Raw genomic sequence first — 21,541 nt, 5'->3', positions numbered from 1 at the left:
CGAGGCAAAGTGGCGGGAGGATTCTAGACAGCCACGCCTCTCTGAGCCCCAGTGTTCCCCTGTCTTAAGTGAGGACAATAGCCCCAAATTAGGGTGACCACGGAATTTATTATCAAAACGGGGACTCTTTTAATTGCTGTCAGCTGCCCTGTCATATTTTCCTGACTCTTACTGATAGTCTGAAATCTCTTCCCTTTCAAAGGTGTGATTTTAGTTTGGGGAAAAGCCAGAAGAAGGTGCCTTTTACGATTATAGTTGGACACGGGCACACAGTTAGACTGTCTCAGGCAATGAGACAGCATCGTCACCGACTGCTCATGCCCTGAGGGACATCAGAGGCCAGGAATCTGCAAAGTGCCAAGTCTTACATGAATGCAAGAGGTCATTTTCACAGGCAGAACATAGGTTCGAAACAGAGCAAAAGGTTTACTTCCGCTCATAGGCATCAAGGTTATGATTGGAAATTCACACAAGCCAGAGTGGAGTGAAGACGCCTCAGCTTCCAGTTCAGAATGAGGAGACCAGTGCCTGTTGGTGTCTCCGTAAAGACAGGCACTGCAGGGCTGGCTCAGAGTGGTACTGTACATCCGCAGAGACTAGCTGCTTTCTTCTGAAGATGCCCTATTGAGAACTTCACAGCACACTGGCTTTAGGACAGACGGAATAGGATGTTTAGGTGAAAGCACCCCCGCTGCAGAGCTCTCCACTTCCTCTAACAGGGCCCCACGCCGCGTGGGCACCACACACCTCCTCCCAACCACCTCCACATGTCCTGCTCACCCCAAGTCTACAAACGTTTCCATGATGCCCCTTTGTCTGGGATTCTCTGCTTTCTTCCATCTCCTAGCTCAGATCCACCTTAATTATGTGCTTTTCCTCAATGTCCTAGCTCCTCTGAGCTCAACCAGTCCACCTGAGCTCACGCATACAAAGGGGAAAAGTCCAGAAAAAGTCCAGCCATTGTTAATATAACAAGAATGGTTTACACGAGATTGATGTAACCTGGCAGCCAAGGATTGTGGACTGGAATGCACATGTGTGAACAATGATAGCTTCATTGTACTTGTCAGTGGGGGTGGTAGACACAGTTGAGTGAGCATGTGCACTGTGTGGCCATTGCATTCAAAATGACTGAGCAAGTAGAGCAACAAATCTGCATCAAATTTTGCATTAAGCTTCAAAATTCCTCCGCAAAAACTATTTGAATGATTCAGAAGGCTGTGGCTATGGGCAACTGGTGATTCATCACAACAATGCACCTGCTCACGCACCATATCTTGTGCAGAGTTTTTTAGTGAAACATCAAATCACCCCAGTGACTCAACCCCCCATACAGCCCAGATTTGGTGCTCTGCAACTTCTGGCTTTTCCCAAAACTACAATCACACCTTTGAAAGGGAAGAGATTTCAGACTATCAATAAGAGTCAGGAAAATATGACAGGGCAGCTGATGGCGACTGGGAGAACTGTGTGAGGTCTCAAGGTGGCTACTTTCAAGGGGACTGAGGCATCATTGTCCTATGTACAATGTTTCTTGTATCTTGTATGTTCTTCAATAAATGTCTCTATTTTTCATACTACGTGGCTGGATACCTTCTGGACAGACCTCATATGCTAGCATGCACAGGTCCCTGATTAGTTTACGTCTCGGATGGTTTCTTGTCATGCCACCTTTACTGGAGCTTCCTTCATGGCAAGGGATGAGTCTTGGAGAGCTGGCAAGCAGCAAAGACTGTTTCCAAAGAGGAGTTTCCAGAAGGTCTTGTCATTCAACATGGAAGAACAGCAATTATCTGAGTGCATAAATTCCAGTTTACTAAAGGAATAATTGCTTATCAGTTTGTGATTAACCTTGATAAGCAAATTGAGCCTAGTACAATGTTGAGATGCTACCACAGTTCCTATCTGAAAGATGATTTTCTCATGAAATAATAGAAGTAAATTATATATCAGTAATTATGTGTTTTTCACACACGTGCTATGTTCTCTACTTTCACATTATTATTAAAATCTGTATCACCTGTCTACTTACTAAAAATTTAGACCACATAATGCTTGTACTTCTATAGAAGAGACCCTTCCTCAAAGGTTATTTTTAAAATTCTGTTCAGCTAGTAAATGGACTTAGCTGGTAGAAATTCAAATATCTGAGCAGGTAAAAATATATGTGGTATAATTTTCTAAAAATTTTGCTTCTATCGCCTCAATGACCATTTACTAAGCTCACATCTACAAACCAAGAACCATATTAGATACTAAGATTGCAAAGAGGCATCACCCTTGGTTTCTGCCATGCCAGCTTTCAGTCAAGCGTCATTAGTGGTCCTTAAATTGTTTTGAAACCAGAAGCTTCATAATTTTTCGGGCACTTTTTCCAAGTAAATATTTCCAGGTCCCAATACAAATGATTGAGTATCAATAGTCTGAGATGGGTCCCTGGTGGGTAGGTTTTTGAAAAAGACTTCCTACACAACTCTGACACCTGCTTCCAGTTAAGAACCACCAGTCTGGTAGAAATACGAATCTAAGTCATATAAGTAAATTATTATTAAGGTAGCAATCACCTTGAATTAGAGGCGTGTAGGTGAGCCTCGGAAAGCACATTTTATCCATCTATTTTTTAAAGTTCTGGCGACTCCATGATTATTTAGACAGTAGTCACATTCCTTCCTCATCACAGGTCTCGAAAGTTCTTGGACACAACGCTAATAAAGGTTTTTATATTAGATGTATTTGCTTAATAAGACTGTGAGTATATTGGCCCTGAAATCCCTTAGTAAATGATTAAAGAAGTCAGTCTTTCCAACAGCATGTCACACATTCCCACATAATTCCTAATTATGTCACCTAATCTCCCAAAGGGAGTCAACGGGACAAGCACGTTATTTTGGGCAATGTACTGTTCGCACGCTGAGCACGGTGCCTGGTGGCTCCTCCGGGTCAGAGCATGATGGCGCTAAGCTGTTTGCACCTCCCTTTGACCATGTCTAAGGGAAAATGCTTGGAGTTCCTCGTAATGAAAAGCAGTACAGTCCGATTTAAACTTTCACCCCCGTGCAGCTGGGGGAGAGCCAAGTAGCCCTCAGGAAATCCCACATGCCAAGACCAGGAACGGTGTCCTTCACAAAGGGACAGCAGGAAGGATCTGAAACAAAGTAGAATTCACCTTTTAAAAAAGAAGTCCTTCAGGGGCTTGATAAGTGGTTGTTTGAGAGTTGTGGAAAAGCCGGTGTGATTTTTTTTGACCCAGTACTCAAACCGATGGACTCTCCTAACACACTTAGAAGAAATGAAGAGCAAGTGGGCATTGTTTTTCTTTAATGGCATGATATCAACATATACAACCTAATTCCTGATCCAGGACTGGATAGAAAAGCTTCCTCTCATATTCAGAATTCTAAGATCCACAGGCCAAATGACCAACTGGAGACAAAATCTAGCAAAGCAGGATTGTGGATGACACTCTGGTTCTGTCTACAGAGACGTTTTAGACATTCAGACGTTGACACTTGTCAACACCTGCATTTTCTTTGGTCTTGTCAAAAGCCAGAGAACTGACGCCACACAGAAGGCTGTGAAGATGCCAACAACAGCCTGATTTAAATCAAAAGCAATAGAAAACATTTATAGAAGGAAAAGCAGAAATAAGGCAGGAGAAAGAGGGAAGGGAAAAGACTAGGCAGGGAAAAGGAAAAAGAAAACCAAATCACAGTCTAGAAACTGCAGGAGACAGAAGGAAAGGAAACACTAACGCAGAAAAGCAACTACCACAGAAATGAAGGTGAGAAAAATAAAGGCTTTCCATCAGACATTCCAGGGACTCTTGCGCCTTTTATCGCAAAAGGACATTTTATCATCTTCGCATTTTCTGGGCCTTACATTCCTCATTGCAACAGCAACAAACGTAAAATTAGAGTTCTTTGAAAATTATCATGAACAAACATTTGTTTAAATCATAATTGTATATAGTCCAAATCTACGATTCTGATTACGAGGCTGATATACCAAGTCACCCTAAGTGAACAGACCACGCATTCCCTGAGTAAACTGGTGCAGTGGCACTGGGCTGGGATGGGGAACAGAATAGGGCTGGAAGGCACATTGGGCTCATTCATTCAACATAGAGCAGGTGTTTATTGACCTCCAAGTAGGAGGCAGCTTCTAGGTTGAACCCTGAAGCCTGAGAAAGTGCCAAGGAAAGAGCTGAGGAGGTCAGTATGTCAGACAGATGAGGAGGTCAGCGTGTCAGATGGATAAGAAGGTCAGTTTGTTAGAAGAATAAGCAGGTCAGTGTGTCAGATGGATGAGGTTAGTGTGTCAAGGGCCAGCACCCTGATTAGCATAGAGAGGCAAGCAGGGGCCTGATCACGGGGGTCTCATGAACCTTAGTTTCATGACAAGTACAGCGGAAATCCACAGAAGAGTTTTAAACAGGAATAACACATGATTATGCTTTCTCAAAGATCACATTTTGGAGGAAAGACCAAGAAGGCTTTTGTATAGATTGGATGCAGGATAGGAGAGAAAGGAAGAACTCAGACACTGGTAGTGTCAGCAGCTTGTGGGTGATGGTGGGGGGTGGTAGGCACGTGAAACAAGATTTCCACTGTGAGCATATTAAATGTGAGACACTGAGGCGACCCCACCTGAAATGGAGCAGCAAGTCGGTAGTCAGACACAGGACATGGGCAGTTACAACACCAGGGCTGAAGAGTTAAATTGCGGCCTCATTTAATGCGGAGATATTGAATCGATGGGACAAGGTGAGTGAACTCGCCTTACAGGCCAACATAAACCCAATTTTGCACAGTTATCAGACTATAAGAGATTCATACTAGAAAAAATAACTAAAACAAAAATGCCTATATGATTTTTCCATCATGGGATGGATAAGGAAAGATAAAGATTTCTGCAACGTGAAGAACGTAAGGAACTACAAGTGAGAGACTAAGGATACAGCACAGAAAAACGTCCCAAAGACTCTTCAACAGTTCAACTCAGAATCCAGACGGAAGGGAAGAGAAGGGGAAGGGCGGGGGGGGGGCGGGGGGGGGGTGGTGAGGAGAGGAGGGAAGATACGGCCTGAGAGCCCCCTTCTACTGGCTACACAACTGGGGGATTTCCCTAATGAGTTTTAAAACCTTAATGAAAGCAAACTTTCTCCAAAGGTTATCCAGGGATCTGTTAACACGCTCAAGCAATAGCTAGAGCCACAAATAAAAGCGGGGTTTCCCTCCTCCTCTCAGCCCTTCTCCCCTCGGTCCCCGCTCCCCTAACTCCCACACAAACACTCTGCCTGGCCCACACCCCACGCTGTGCTCATTAACACAGCCATAAAATGTTCCACCGTCATTACAGTGCTTTTAAAACAGGGACTTGGCCAAACTCTCCACCCTTGGGGCCAATGAGAAGCCGAGAGCCCTGAGAGGGGTGGTCTCATAATCCCCGGAATGCAGTGGTGTGGTCAAGTATCAGAGCAGAGAGGGCTGGCCCCGGCCGTTAACTGTTGGTTCCACCACTTGTCTTCTTTAATATTAACACTAAAGAGCCTTAAATGGGCTTTGTCATTACTACCTCGTTGGGATTAATAGCGAGTGAGATCTGCATTTCTCACTTCAGTGGTTTGGCTGAAGACCATCGCTTTCCTGTTAAAGGGAAAGCGTACGTGCGAAATAAAAATCCTGGCCGTAAACACGTGAGCAGTAGGTGCTGGAGGCAACGGCCGGGTTTTCCCCTTCAGGCGGGCGAGTCATTTGGCACGAACCTACCACCTAGAAAACGTGTCCACCGCCCGTCCGTGGCTGGTTCGAGACAGGCATGGAAGGTTTGAAATATCGCAGACCACAGCTCCAGCTGGAGGCGTGGGGTTCTGACACGCACTCGGGCGCTGGGAAAGCACCCGCCACCCGATGCCCACGTCTCGTTCCACGGACGCAGGGGGGACATGGTGCTCCTGCGTGGACTCGTTAGAAGGTGGGATGGAGGCCAGGGCAGAGCTTAACAAGCTAGTCAGACCCCTGTGGGTCTGTGACTCAGTCCTTGAGGTTTGGAAAGCAAAATCTGAGAAATAAATCATCTTTTGACAATGTCAAGCCAGCGGCAAAAAAAAAAAGCATGATGCAGGGAGCCAGCCTGAATCCAGACCAAGGCCAGGGCAGCGTGGTATAAAGCAAGACTTACTAAAGCACCCCCACTTTGTACAGAACTCAGCACCCCTGCATTGCCCGTATGCAGAATGCTGGCAGACCTGGAGGTAAGGAGAAAAACTGAATGAATGCTGAAAGAAACTGTCACCGCACCCGAGGACGAACACAATGACGCCTCATTCACTGCGGATCCTCCCGGGCCACACCAACCACCCCAGGACCTCTTTCAAGGTCTTTGTGCCTTTTCCAAACAAATCTTTTCTTTGAAGTCCCACATAAAAGCTGGATTTTGTCGTGTTGATGTGTAAGGCAGTCCATTGCATTTTGGGAAACTTACCCGTACAGAATATCTCATTTCCTTGGGGTTTTGGGGTAAAGTGTGGCCGAAAGTGCTTTCTGCATTGAAACACTCAATGGCACAAACAGCGAAGTCCAGGTACCATTAGCGTTGTCAGGTACATGGTAAGTACCGCTGACCCTTGAACGGCATGGATTTGAACTACATGGGTCCACTTACATGTGGATTTTTTTTTTCAATCAATGGAGAGCCCACCCTCTGTATCCCTGTTGGTTCCACACCGACAGCTGGGAATCTCTGGATTCGAAGGGCCAACTGTATGCATTGTTCTGCGTTATTGTATATCAGGGACTTGAGCATCTGCCGACGCTGGCGTGCATGGGGGTTCCCAGAACTAATGCCCTGTGGATACTGAGGGACAACTGAAGCTTTGGGGGAGTCAAAAGTTATACACATTCCCAACGGCGTGAGCCGTTGGTACCCCGACCTTTGCATTGTTCAAGGGTCGATTGTAGTATTATTTTTTTCTGAAGAAAAAGAAATTGTGAAGATAGAGGTGAGGTATTACAGAAAAACTATAACCTCCTCGCTATCACCTGAAGGGAGCAGGTGATTGTTCTCAACGAATCTTGCTGTCAGATACAGCAGCCCTTAAAAACCACTTCTGACCTTTGGAATCTCGGCAGCATCCTCTGTCTATTTGCCTCACAGAGAAAACTGCAAATTCAGAATCAAAACAGAGGTTTCGAAAGTGAACCGGAAAGTTCCGATCGAGAGTTCGCAGGCTGGCACGCCACACATTTCCAAAAGAGCTACCTGTTCCCCCAGTGAAGGGCTACTAGCCCAGCGTGCAACACTTTTTTGTCTGATTTTTATTTTATTGTTTTAATTTTATTTGTCAATTACAGTTTATGTTCAATGTTATTTTGTATTAGGGAATACAGTCAATAAGGTTGTAATAACTATGTATGGCGCCAGGTGGAAATGTCGGAAGGAACCCTTTGTAAAGTATATGGTTGTCCAATCACGAGGCTATACGCCTGAAACTAATATTTTCGTTTGATTTTTTTTTCAAGGTGTCCACCCTACCACACTCCTTGCTCCATTATTACTAGACCAAATTAGTCATCCTAAATTAGTATCTATTCTTCCCACATTCCTTTAATAATAGAATTGGGAGTTTTTCTGGGAACTGAGCCACCAGCTAAAGAGCATGGGGGTTGTGTGGCACTTTGTATATTTAAGAAGGCTGGGCTGGTGTGGCTCAGTGGATTGAGCACCAGCTTTCGAACCAAGGGGTCCCCGGTTCAATTCCCAGCCGGGGCACATGCCTGGGTTGTGAGTCAAGTCAGGCCCCCCAGTGGGGGGCGCGTGGGAGGCAACCACACATTGATGTTTCTCTCCCTCTCCATCCCTTCCCCTCTCTCTAAAAATAAATAAATAAAATATTTTTTTAAAAAGACGACTGGCCGTGAGCGCTGTGCCCCTCCCACTGACAGGCATGCCACGGTGACGGTGACGGCTGAGGCAGCCAGCTTGCATCGGGAGAGGGAACCTGTGTGTGCGGTATGCGGAGCCACCCTCGGGCTCCCCAGCCAGCGCCCTCCCTCCAGACTGGAACCCGAGACAGAAATTAACCTGGAACTAGATTAAGCCACTGCGCTGGAGGCGTCTCTGCGACAGCAGCTGGGACTGGGCCCTGACCTACACAGGCCTGCGGAAGATCACACACAACTCCTTCTCCTGGGCCCCACCCCACCCCTCTGCCACCTGACTCTGAACGGCTCACCATTTAGCTACTCCTTATTGTCACGGACTCACAAAATACTAACTCCATCACGTCCCCCGCCCCTTCCACTTCCTTAGCCTTCACAGAGCATGGCTGGCCATCAGAGGGGCTCCCCTTATATCAGGCAGCGGAGGAGTGGGGGACAATGCAGCACCAGCTCAGGAACAATATCTAATATCTGATGCCATTCCTCTTGTTATAGAGGGATATAGTAAATATATACACTCACAGTATATTCTGTAATTTGACTTCATAGTTTATGTATTCTGTGTAGAGGGTGTGTTTTGATTACAGAAGTAGGTAATTGTCCACAATATCAACTTATTAATTCCAGATGAATGTCTCCTGATTAGTGGCGTTACAGCGGCTGTCAAAATGAGTAATCGGCCATGTGCTGCCATGAGGGTAATGGGAGATTATTCCAGGCTCTTCGACCAGATGGTCTGAGTTCTTACCAGCTCCATGACTCTGGGAGAGTTATTTACACCCTTAATGCCTTGCATCCCTTCTCTCTGAAACAGAGGTAATAATATTACCTATTTCCCATGGTGCTTGCTATGGTTCAAGGTCTTAATGTGGGCATTAATACAGTGAAGCATATTAGTAGGGACTCGGTGAATCAACACCACCATGTTCACCCCCGCTGCCGCCGCCGCCTCCACCACCACGTCCCAGTCCCTTCAGGCTGCTGTAACAGAAGACCATATGCTGGATGGCTTAAACAACAAGTATTTATTTCCTACAGTTCTGGACGCCGCACCTCAGAGCACAGTGCTAGCAGGGTCAGGTTCCTGGTTTACAAACAGCTGCTTTTTTGGCTGCACCCTCACAAGGAGGAGACAAAGCTCTGCTCCCTTCCTCTCCTTGTAAGGACCCAAATTTCATAATGGAGCTTTCACCCTCATGATCTAATCTGATCCAAATAAGCTACCAAAGGCTCCACCTCTAAATGCTATTACCTTGGGGGTTACAATTTCAGCATATAAATTTGGGGGGACACAAACATTCCTTTAAAAGCAACCATCCTTACCATCACCATGACCAATATCAGCACCACTATCATCACTCCCATCACCATCACCATCACCACCCCCATCATCACCATGACCATGATCAACACCACCACCACTATCATCATTCCCATCATCACCATCACCATGGTCAAGGCCACAAGCAGCAGCCCCACTACCATCATCACTGTCATCATCATCATCAGTATCATTATCACCTCATCACCACCCTTATTATCACTGCCATCATCATCTGCGCCATCATCACTACCATTATCACCACCATCACCAGTATCATAACTCACATCATCACCCCCTGTCGCCGTTATCACCACCACTGCCACCAACATCGTCCTGATCACAACCATCATCTGCACTATCATCACTACCACCAGCACCATCATGGTCACTAACATCAGCAGCAATACAAAAAAGCCAACACCAGTTTAAAGTGGGACACCAGTGGATCTCAGACTCGTGTAGGTCTGACGAAAAGGCTCTGGGGAAGGATGTCTCCTGGGGCTGGGATGCAAGCAGGGCAGTCGTTTGGAGAGTCCCCTAATGCGGCCCCCTCATGTCAAACCTCTGGCATGGAATATTTTTAAATGATTGCTACTTTTAAAAATTATTGCTAGAATTGTAATATAATGTCCAAATAAAATTACACCACACATTCATAATAATATAACTTTTATTGTTTGCCATTTTGAATAACCCGTACCTAGGTTCTATTTTAAAAAGCAAGGCTCTAGGCTTTACTTAAAGTTATAAAATATGTGTGTGTGTGAATAAATGAGGAATGAGTACAATGCACACAGTTAAAGGGTAATTTTTTAAATATATAACCAGCAATTAATACATGAGACACTAGTCAGTATAATGGGTATAGTGGCATAAACATATTTAAATTATAAAATCCTTTTTTGAAATAAAATTTACAGCTAGGCCTGTCCAACCTCTTTACATGCCTATTTCTGCCATTAAGTAAATTCCATTTAGGAAAAAAACACATACACACAAAAACCTTCCTCATTGTATATGAAAACCGCATCCTAACAGGACACATTTTTAATGCCAGTTCCCATTGGTAGAATGTGAAAGTCAATTTGGACTTTCCTTTGAAATTTTGTTGGCTCACACAGAACATGCAATGGAAACTCTTCATTTATCTAATTTTTTTTCAATGTCTATTTGACTGCCTTTTCATGATTAGCTCGAATTGTATCACTTAATCTTCCATTAGCACCGTTTCAACTCATCAAATACTAGTCAATAGGCTGCTGAACTCCGGTAGGACTTGCATACAACTGCCCACGGCATCCAGCCATTAACACCCCATCCCGATGGATGACATCACCGTGAATGCCAAAGTAACTCATCGCTTCCCTGTGGGGGTGCGAGGGTAATGGGAGACTAACAACACACAGCTGACTGGGCTGCGGGTGAACGACCGTGTAAATGTTAGGGGGTCCGAGCATCCAGCCTTCGGAGGAGCTCACCTGCAAAGGTGCTGATGAACACATTTACCTGCCTGGCTGTCTGGAGCATTGGGAACGTGCTCTTTTGGCTGCCTTTGCTCTGGGACAGCTCTTTGCTCTGCTTTCATTCAAAATCTCAGACTTAAGGGGCCACCGACAAGACGGTCTGGTAATTTCAAGGTCACATGAAAGAAGTTACCCGAATTTGCAAGCGTTTGGTGAGATGTCTAATTTGAGATGCATGTGCCTCTTCAATTATGCATACCACCTTTTCTTTTCGGAGCAGGTATTTACTGCACTAAAAATAGCGCCAGCCCCTAACTGCCACGGAGCCGGGCCGTGGTGCGCCAGGACTTGAGAGAGAAAGACTGGGAGGCACGGAGAGGCCGACTGAGATCCCGTCTGTCTGACTGGTCGGGCTCTTTCTAGCTCGTGTCGCCGGAGCAATCTCACACGAGCAGTCACAACCTTGGCCTCAGTCCTCAGGGTGCTCAAGGGCAGCCTCACCGCCCTGCTCCACCTTCTGAGGCTTCAGAAAGGTCCCCACCACTCAGCCCCTCACTTATCTGGCTCACGAACGCCTACAGTGGGCAGTGAGACAGACCTACCGACAGCGTTTATTTCATAACCCGGTATTTAGGCTCTACCCTGACCCAGGGAATCTGAATATCTGGGGGTGTAATTAAAGACACTGGTGGGCTCACCAGCGCCCCCAGGTGTCTGACAGCCGGGCAGAGATGCGGCGTAAGGATTAAAATGCTTACATTTCCGTAGGGGCCTTCACAGGAGGCATGTGTGGACCAGCTCCTTCCCTTCCAGGGCCCACCCCCCCCCCCAGTGCCACTAGGACCTTACTGAGGCCTCTGCAGCCCGCCTGCTTCTCCACCACATCTCTGTCTCTCTCGCCCTTGCTTGCTAAGCCCTAGCTCATGGCCTTGTTGCAGTTCTTCTAATGTTAGGACATGATGCACTTTGTCCAGCTGCAGGGCCTGTGCGCATGCAGCTCCAGCCTCGTGCCTGTAAGGGTTTCCCCATTGCCCAGCTGCTATCTCAGCCTAATCACCTTTCTTCAAGGTAGTGATCTCTACTACCTTGCCCCAAGGTTATGCCAGGTTTTTATTACCAACTACACTGTAGCCCAAAGTGCTTATCACAGTTGTAATTTCCTCATTATTTTTTGAATTATTTATTCCTCGTCACCCAGCTAAAACGTAAGATTCACGAGGGCAAAGATATTGTTTTGTTTTGTTTTGTTCATTGGTCTGTCACCAGCACCAAGCAGATGCCTGGCTCACAGTAGGTGCTCAATAAATATTTTTGAGATGGAAAACAAGGGACCAGAGTGGGGTGCCAGCAAATACGAGGAAACAGGAGGGAGAAGGTCACAAAGAGAAACAGGGCACCCAGCAAAGGAAGCTGGTGGTAACAAGGACAAACTCCCCTGACCTTCTGCTCTAGGCAGCAGACTCGGTGGACACAGTAATCGAAACAGCTCTGAGCACAGAGCAAAGCGGCTTCAACCTCAGCCAGGAGCTGCACCCAACTCAGAGATCCAAACCCATTTAGGGGGCAAGCCGCATTATAAACCATGCCCTCCTCCAGGCCACACCCAATACCTCCAATCCTGCTGGAGGGGGCTTATCAGGAAAGATCAAATTACAGATCATCCCGGTTCCCCATCAGTCCTCTCCCGAAATTAAATTCCTTAATTCACTGTGAGCATCAGCCCAGTGGGCTGAAAGGACTTCTTTATCTGGCCAGAACAGATGTTATTTATGCCTCAGTCTTGACGAAAGTCCTGGGACCGCTATCTGATAATTGGGTCTTTCTGTACTAGTCAATGCAGCCAATTAACAAACCCACTGGACTCCCTCACAGCCTTTACAGTCCAAAACCCCAAGCTGATGTTGTTTGAACAGACGGTCTTCCCTACAGAAAACTTTACAGGAATCACAGTGTGTAAGGCAGACGTCCAACAAGAAACCAAAACTCAACAAACCTTTGTTTACACCCAAAACAAAGAAAAAATGATCCACTATTTCAAGTGACTCTGGGTCTTTCTAGCTTCCATGACTGGTGCTCCCTGCAAGCAGCTGCCTTGGGGAGCGGGTTGCCGGCCCCCACTCAGTGGGGCCTGGCTCCCTGCTACGAAATGCAAGCTCCGGAATCAGGCTTGTTTGTCGAAATCAATCACACTTTAATGTTTTACGGGAAATGCCTCTTACTATATAACTGCCACATGAATACGAAACTAATTCGTGAATCTGTCGATTGTTTTGTATGCATGAATGTTGGCTACACGCGAGACCCTCCACATAAATACTATCATTATTTCCGACCCTAAAAATTCTGTTTCTTTCCAAACTCATTGCCTCGTCTTGTGTATCTCTACACGCTCACTCTCACAGGCCCCAAGCTGCACCCTTTATGGTTACATACCTGCCAAGTCCTTTAAACCACACGTGTCTGCAGACATGTCTGCGCACCTCCGTTTGTGCAAATCTATGGCTGCATGTGCGTCCATGTGTGTGCATGTGCAATTGTGTGTGTATGTATGATGGATGGATGTAGGTAGGCACATGCAACTACGTATCCCAACAATGCGTTCCATAAAATAAGATCAGGTGCACAAGATCTAAAAGGAACCGAATGCTGCAGGGCTGGGATTTTCTCTGCAGGAGATCAGTCTGATGACATTTTATGCAGCACTTACTGAAACTAGATCCATACCTGGGCTTTAGTCACGTGAGACACGCCTACCACATTTGCTTGCTGATGGTACATTTTTTTTTGCTTGTTTTGCATCAGCAAGTTCAAGTTGCGTTTCTACAATTACAAAATAGTCCCCCTCCAATTACTTACCAGTAGTTCAATATTAACTGAATGAATAAATTCAATAAATATACACTGTGTGCCCACCAACAAACCAGCCACTGCACTAAGTGCTTCTGATGCAACAGTGCATGGTCTCCTGTCTTCACTGTGCTTGCGTTCCAGCAGGAGAGGCAGTTTAAAAATACACAAATTACATTCTCTGTTAGAAAGTGTTAAGTTCCTCGGGGGGAAGGAGAGCAGGAAAGGCAGTGTGGAGCCCGAGGGGCCCCAGTGGGTGGAAGGGCAGCTGCAGTTGTAGGAGAGGGTGGTCAGGACAGGGCACACCGAGCAGGTGAGCGGTAAGCAAGGCTACATAAAGCAGGTAAGGGAGTGAGCCCAGGTGAGGGGCGGCCCAGAGAGGGGAAACTGCCTGGGGAGTTCTAGAAATGGTCCAAGTGGTGGGAGGAGGAGGAGGAAGAGGAAGAGCAGGGGGAGACAAGGTCAGAGAATTAGGGGACAGAATGCCGGGCCTTGTAGGACTTTCAGTCTTGGCTCCCACTCTGAGGGTCATGGGAGATGCTACAGAGCCGCCAGCCGAGGCAGGACACCATATGGCCCCCAAGCACGGCCAACTGCGGGAGGCAGGGCAGATGAGGGGCCGGCTGGGCCTGGGCCGAGCAGCGCACGTGACCGGGACGTGCTGAAGTTGGAGCTGAAAGGACTTCTTGATAAATGCACGTGGGAAGTGAAAGAAACAAGGTCAAGGGTGATGCCCAAGTGACTGCAGGAGGAAGCTGCCTCATCAGAGATGGGAAGGCCATACTCAGAGTTCATGGCCACTTGGAGCGGCTCCCCCTCTAGAGAGAGAGCAGACCTTGAAGCCCCCCTCTCTCATCCGCTCCCCCCGCCACTCATGTCCCCTTCCTTCCTCCCCCCCGTACTGCCTCTCTGCTCGCTCACTCCCCCCCCGCCAAATGGTAAACACAGCTCAACAACTGCATTTCCCCCAGCCCCCTCCTCCACCTGCACTTCTCTCCCGACAGGGTCCCCCTCCCCAGCAGCTCCGGTTCCAACCTTCACGCAGGAGACACCCAAGTCTCAGTCTGCAGCCACGCCTCCCTCCTCGGCTGGGCTCCGCCTTTCCCCCTGCCTGCTGAACGTCTCGTGCGCGTCTGAACGGAGCGCCACCACCCCTGTCCACGAGGGCCTCTGCGTCCAGCTCAGCACATTCCTGCAAACAATACTTCCCAACTTGCATCTCTGACATCTGTCACTTTTGGCTCTTTCTTCTATTTCCCCTCGATTCCCTGACATACAGTCATGTCTGAAGAAGCTGCCTCCAGCGTGTCCCTGGGACCTGTTGTCCTGCGTTCTGTTGCTACTCCCACTTTATTTTGAGCCTTTGTTTTCACCAACATAGGCTACTCTGCAGTTTTCATCATATTATAAAGCACCGTCATGCCCTGTACTTCCTCCCCTGCTTAAAACCTGGGACCACCACTGCCTGCTGCCTAAAAACAAACCCTTTAACACAGCACACGGCCCCCTTCCCAGTCCAGCTCCCGCCTCCCCTCCTCTCCCTAATTATCCACGGCTTGTTTATGGAAACCCACTGCTCCAGCCAGGCTGAGCTATGGTTTGGAAACACACACATGCTCCCTCCCACGGCCCGACTCACACCACTCCTCTTACCCTGAATGCCTTTCCCTCTCATATCTGCTCTGCAGGTCGAGGCCAAGCTCCAGATGTGCCTCAGATCTAAAGTCTCAACTTTCCCCTTGGTGATTATTCTTCCCTTCTGAACTCATGGAGCCCTTAAATTGGCTGTATAATTCATCTGATATTTCATATACACTCCTTCATCGTCGTCTCCTTTACCCCTTCACGTGCAACGTCATCTCCAACTCATGTCTAACAAGAGAAACAATTAGTTATTATAAAAATATTTGCCCTGGCTGGCGTAGCTCAGTGGATTGAGCGCGGGCTGCGAACCAAAGTGTCACAAGTTCGATTCCCAGTCAGGGCACATGCCTGGGTTGCAGGCCATGACCCCCAGCAACCGCACATTCATGTTTCTCTCTCTCTCTCTCTCTATCTCCCTCCCTTCCCTCTCTGAAAATAAATAAATAAAATCTTAAAAAATATATTTACAATCTTCCTCTTACTTCAGCTTCTAAGGGGAGAGACTCTTGCTTGCTGGGCTGGTTCCCAGGCAAGTTCTATGTAGCGGAGAACCCAGGTAGCGGACAGGCCAGAGAGAAGAAGGAAAAGCAAACAAACAAAGGGGGGAGGGGCTACACTGACATACCACTTAGAGAGCTGAGAAGAGCAAGCAGAGAAAGGAAGGAAACACCCCAAAGGAGGGGTGTTGGGCGGAGATCTGGAGGAGGAGAGATGAGAGTGGGAGAGAGAATCTCACAAAGCAAGGGCCAGACATGTGGAGACCATTACGAGAGTAGTGAGGAGGAGATAACAGGGGTAAGATTTTTGCTGCACAATACGAATGCATTTCTCCCACTCCTATTCATGTTCCCGCAAAAAGATAAATAAAGATTTTAAGTGTTTTAATTCACTTCTTGGCCACTAGACTGTGTTTGTTTGAATGTGACTTCATGAACAAGACTGAGTCAGGGGGCAGCAAGATTGATCTAGTTTATACACTGAGTATGTCCTGTCTGCCTGAAGGTGGAAATCTCTCAAAGCCAGGTCTTGGGTGGGACCTTTAATTTCTCTGTGTCCCTAGCACTGAACACAGTGTCCTACACACAGTCATTAATCAACAAACATTTATGAATGATAAGCAGGAATGTGGATAGATGAACAGATGATGGAGAACTTGCTTTTTTTTTTAACATGGTAGCATTCCAGAGGTTGTCATCTGCTATTAGCGATGTAGCCAAACAGCATTTGTCAAGTGTGTTTATTTAAGGACATTTTCCACTTGTCTCCCAAGCAAATATAACTTTTGTAGGTCAAACTAACGACTGCAGCATGAAAACAGGACACCCAGAAGAGCAGTGCTTGTTAAGGACGCAGGTGAATACCAAAAATATCATGGCATTCAAAACCCAAATGTCAGAGACAGCATTAGAGAGGAGAAAGCAGGAGAGTCTTTCTGAAGCGCAACCCTAATTAGTTAGATTCTTCACCAAAACCGTCGATTTCCTCATGCTGACTTGCCCTGCTTGGGTCCAGTTACTTGCTGCTCTGAGTTTTACGCCCAAAATCTTCCTGGAAAATGATGACAACTACCATGATTTTGTCTCAAAATCAAATGATGGTCTCTAAAGCCTCCTTGAGAGGTTTTCTTTTGTTTTTAAAGATTTTATTTATTTATTTTTAGAGAGGGAAAGGAGGAAGAAAGAGAGAGAGAGAGAAACATCAATGTGTGGTTGCTGGGGGTCATGGCCTGCAACCCAGGCATGTGCCCTGACTGGGAATCGAACCTGCGACACTTTGGTTTGCAGCCCACACTCAATCCACTGAGCTACGCCAGCCAGGGCTGAGAGGTTTTCAAAACATTGGTCTGCTCTCAAAAATTCTTTGCCCCGCTCTCAGGAAAGAAATCCGACCTCAAAAAAAAAAAGTCTCTGATAAGCGGAACTTCAATGTCTACCTTCAGGACACGAAAGCGGGGAAGCACAAGAGTCTAAGGGGAGATGGTGGGGTCTTCAGGGACACGGCTGTTCTTCCCAGAATGTTAAATGGGAGAAACGCCACCGGAGCTTGACCAGCATGACCGGGACCACGAGAGCAGCAGCCACTTGTCGGCACCCCACTCCTCTCACCACGTTGCAATGGTGCTGATGCGCAAAATGCAATGATAACACAAACCACCCCATTTACCATTACTCTGATGTCTAAATGCCATGCCATTCCTTTCCAGATGAAATCCCTTTAAACATCTTCTGTTTAAAGAGACTTGAACTGTCCTTTTCCTGGAGACTGTTGACGACCACTGTTCTTTTTGTGGGGTTCCCTGAAAGTGTCAGGTTGTGAAGGAAGTTGCTAGAAGGCGCATGTGAATTTCCAATTGCTTCTGGTTGACAGCACCCAGCCTCAAGCTGATGGAAGGGGCACCATGTGTGATTTCAAAGATAAACTGGTTGTCTTTAGTAAAAATTGGAAGACAGTTAAGAACAACTCGATGATGTGTATTAAAATTGTCATTAAAATATGTAAGCCTTTTTGATTTAGCAAATTCCACATTTGGGAATTTAACCTCAATACATCATCAGAAAAGATACAAAGATGAGGTTATAACAACATTTGAAATTCTGTCTAAAGAGGCGAAAGAAAGGAAGGACCCTACCGTTTGCCGACAGCACGCTGATGAAATACAGCGCGCCGACTCGGTGAAATGCTCTGCAGTCGTCGGGAAGAGCATTCCAGGTTTGTATTTACTATGGCAAAAGGATGTTAGCGATACAGTAAATGAAAAAGCAAATAACCAGACAGCCCATGAATGTGTTCTTCTTTCAGAAAAGTGTGAATATTGTTTAAATTTATATTATCTGCTGTCAAAGAGCATTTTTTATTATTAAAAAGAAAATAAAATTTCAAATTACCTTCTAATGAGAGAAAACCTTGGTCCCAGGGTTTACATATGGAGCCCTGAAAATCAATCAACTTCTCTCTCTCCCCCTCTTCCTCCTCCTCTTCCTCCCTCTTCCTCCTCCTTCCTTCTCTGCCCTCTCTCTCCCTTCCTCTCCCCCCACCCTGAGAGAGAAGAAAGAGATGAGATGCCACTGAGAAGGAGAAATCTGGATGTGAAAAAGCAATGAAAGAAATTACTTTCTTAGTGGAAATCTCTACTGACAGAAGCTAAGGAAAGCTTTTAACAGTAAACCCAGCAAAGCCCTGAGAAAGCTAGTCTCTAAGCTAGAAGAAGCAGGAAAAGTTTCAAAGAAATATTTCAATCAAATTTTGTGGATAAAATGGTTTAAAATTCACTATTATCAATTAAGTAATAAGGCATTCCTTTCCAGAATTAACAAGAAATTCTTTTAAATATAAAAAGAATTTTTATTAGTCAATTCTTCCACATCAATCTATAAGCAAAATGTGCTATCTTTATTTTTTTTTCAATAGAGGGCTGAAGGAGAGAAAGAGAAAATGAGGCAGAATGGAGAGGAAGAGAGAGAATTTATGATTATAAATTCGTACTCTAACTTTGCTTCTCAAAGCCAAGCAAACTCCGCCACCTAACAAATCAGGCACAGATGTTCTTCCCTTAAACTCTGAAGCGGGTGCTGCGACCCCCGGAAGCACTGCGCTAACTTGCCCGCACGGACTCGGAGTGCTTTGGCTCTCCACAGCTGCCCTTCACGTCTGCAGGACCAACTGATGGACACCGCTGGTGAGTCCCTAGAACCGGCACAAATCGTGGGGTGTGCAGGAATGGCATAAGGAGCTTGTGAAAGCTTCTGCTGGGGGGTCAGCCATGTCTGTGGTAGACCAGCAACCCGCCTTTCTGGGAAGCCTGAGTCCAAGGACTGTCTGGAATGGTAGGGGCAACGTTCCATTCGCCTTGGCTCACCGGCCCCAGTTTCAGCTCAGCCTGAGCAACCAGCCCTCAGTGGGACCCAGCGAAGCTTAGACTGTCAGCTGCAGGCACCAAGTGTGTCCACAAAGGAATATGTCTTTCTTAGCAATGCTCAATTTATCACCGCAATTAATAGGAACCAATCAATAAATGAGGTCAACTATGACAATACTTAGGAAGACAGGAGCAAGGCATTGAAGTTCAAGGCCAGCTAATTTTAAAATTTTACAAAGGGGGTAAAATGAATAAGAATCTATCGATAATAATCTTAAATGTAAATGGAGTAAATGCTCCAATCAAAAGACATAGAGTAGCTGAATGGATAAGAAAACATGACCCACACATATGCTGCCTATAAGAGGCCCACCTCTGAACAGAAGTCCTCCACAGACTGAAAGGAAGGGTTGGAAAAAAAATATTCCAAGTCAATGGACAGGAAAAAAAAAAAGATGGGGTAGCAATACTTATATCAGACAAAATAGACTTCAAACAAAGGCCATACATTTTTAATAAACATTACCAATAATAATGTCAAAAAATAATCCTGACTGTGAATAGTATAGAAATGTGGTTTCAATGTAAGTAAAACTTAATTTTATAGCAGTCTTCCAAGTAGGCAAATGGGAGCTATAAGAACGTTATCTGAACCACACTGTTCAGGGCTGCCTTGCGCTTCTTCCGCTTCCGTTCTCTTCCAACTATGACTTTTTATCTGAACATTGCCAAGTTTTTGTTTCATCTATTGCAGGAAGTTCAATGTACCATACTCAACTGTGGCTTTAAGACAACCAGCAAAAGGTGAAATATTTGCATTTTCTTTGTTAAATCTTAAGCTTTCAGCAAAGGAGATGTTCATGTTTCTGTAGCTGGTAGAAATTCCAGACTTCCTTTGACTATTGTACCTCTGGCCCCCAGAGTAAGACAATGTAAAGGACAAAATGCAAAATATAGCATTCCCAAAAGAACGAGGAAAAGTTTCTTTCTTTCCTTCTTTTCTTTTAATTTGGTCTTCTAAAATACTTTTAATGTAATGAAAGAGGAGAAAGTTTAAATGTCACAGAGGTGGGTTATGAAAATCTACGAAGAACTCTACAGATTGACATTTGCAGCTGTAAACTTTCTTTACCTGGTATTGACTAAGCAAAATAACTGTTCCATATGAGCAAAATTTAATCACTTAGGAAAATGCCATACGGTCATCGTGGTACAAGGAACTACGACATGGTCCCCTCTGTAGAATTTTACAGTCTAACTAGAGACATAAAATCAGCATACCCCCAAAAAGGAGGATAGGGAACATTCAAACACTAGGTTGTGTGATGCTGGCTGTAAATACAACGATCAGAGGGAAAGGTATGACTTAAACAGCAGGTAAAGCACAGGTTTTATGAAGGAGGGGAAGGAGGCAGAGCTAGGGCAACGAAGCCAGCCGTACAGAGAGAAGAACAAGCAGGAAATGTGCAGGGCTGGGGTCAGGTGAATATCCAGAAAGACTGCCCAGCAATCCAAACCGACAGATTCGGAGGCAGGGACAATGCAGCCCCACCCTGGGCTGGCATCAGTGTGTGAGAGCTGGCCACGGTCCAAGGCAGAAGTGCTGGAGTGTCAGGAAGTCTGGGTCCAGACCAGAGAGATGGGGGCCTACCACGGGCACAGTGGCCAGACAGGGCGGCAGTTGTACAGGAGGACCTTGTGTGGGTAGGAAATTAGATTTCACTCCAGGAAGCTGGAGAAGTCTGTACCTGGGAGCTCACAGACAAAAATTCCAGCCCGATGTATAGGTAAGGGGCCAGCGGCCTCAGAAGCCCAGATTCGAGATGGTTGGTAAGGCATATACTCGATCCACCTCCACCAGTAGGAGCTAATCAAATATTGCAGGATTGTTTGACAACGACCTGAAGGCTGAAGGCTTCGTGGGTTCTGTCACTAAGAGAATTGAGGGGGGGAGCTTAGAAAACGGTCCAGCAGCCACCAGCACATGGGAAGATGAGTTCAGGATGTTTCAAAGCATCAGCCCTGCTTTACTGGGTCCGAGCCAGGATGCAAATACCCCCCAAAATTTGACTATTTGGTCTACCTAATAGACCAAAGAAACAATGTCAAAATCAGTCCAGGTATTATGAAGGGATAGCAAAGAATATTCTGAAATACCAAGTGCCCCAACCAATGTCTTACTTTTTTATGCCTTAACTTATTCCGTAAGAGCTGACGGGCTTACAGAAAATACACGTCATTAAATAGTGAAGTGCAAATGAGAATGGACATCAGAGCCAGGAAAGACACAGCGGAAAGAGCGCCTAGAAGAGAGGTGAACGCCTGGCCATCAAGAGCGGATCAAGCTGCAAGAGCTGAATTGCCAGTTTGATTGCACACCTCCCAGTGGCCTCTCCAGCAAGCCAGAGGAAAACGCATGCTGCGCATCCATCACTCCACGTGGGGGTCCTGCCTTCTGACATGTCCT

At 46.1% G+C, this 21,541-nt stretch overlaps 1 protein-coding gene across 1 annotated transcript in view; it reads right to left on the bottom strand.

Annotated features, from left to right (window-relative positions):
- DNER (delta/notch like EGF repeat containing) overlaps positions 1 to 21,541 on the bottom strand; it is a 260,889-nt gene that overhangs the window by 125,079 nt on the left and 114,269 nt on the right. The window lies entirely within an intron of this gene.

The sequence above is a fragment of the Phyllostomus hastatus genome, unplaced genomic scaffold (assembly GCF_019186645.2).
Source record: "Phyllostomus hastatus isolate PE091 unplaced genomic scaffold, TTU_PhHast_1.1 phas_contig_137, whole genome shotgun sequence".
Taxonomy (NCBI): domain Eukaryota; kingdom Metazoa; phylum Chordata; class Mammalia; order Chiroptera; family Phyllostomidae; genus Phyllostomus; species Phyllostomus hastatus.
Note: the sequence above shows the minus strand (reverse complement) of the source record. Positions and strands in the feature narration are given on the sequence as shown.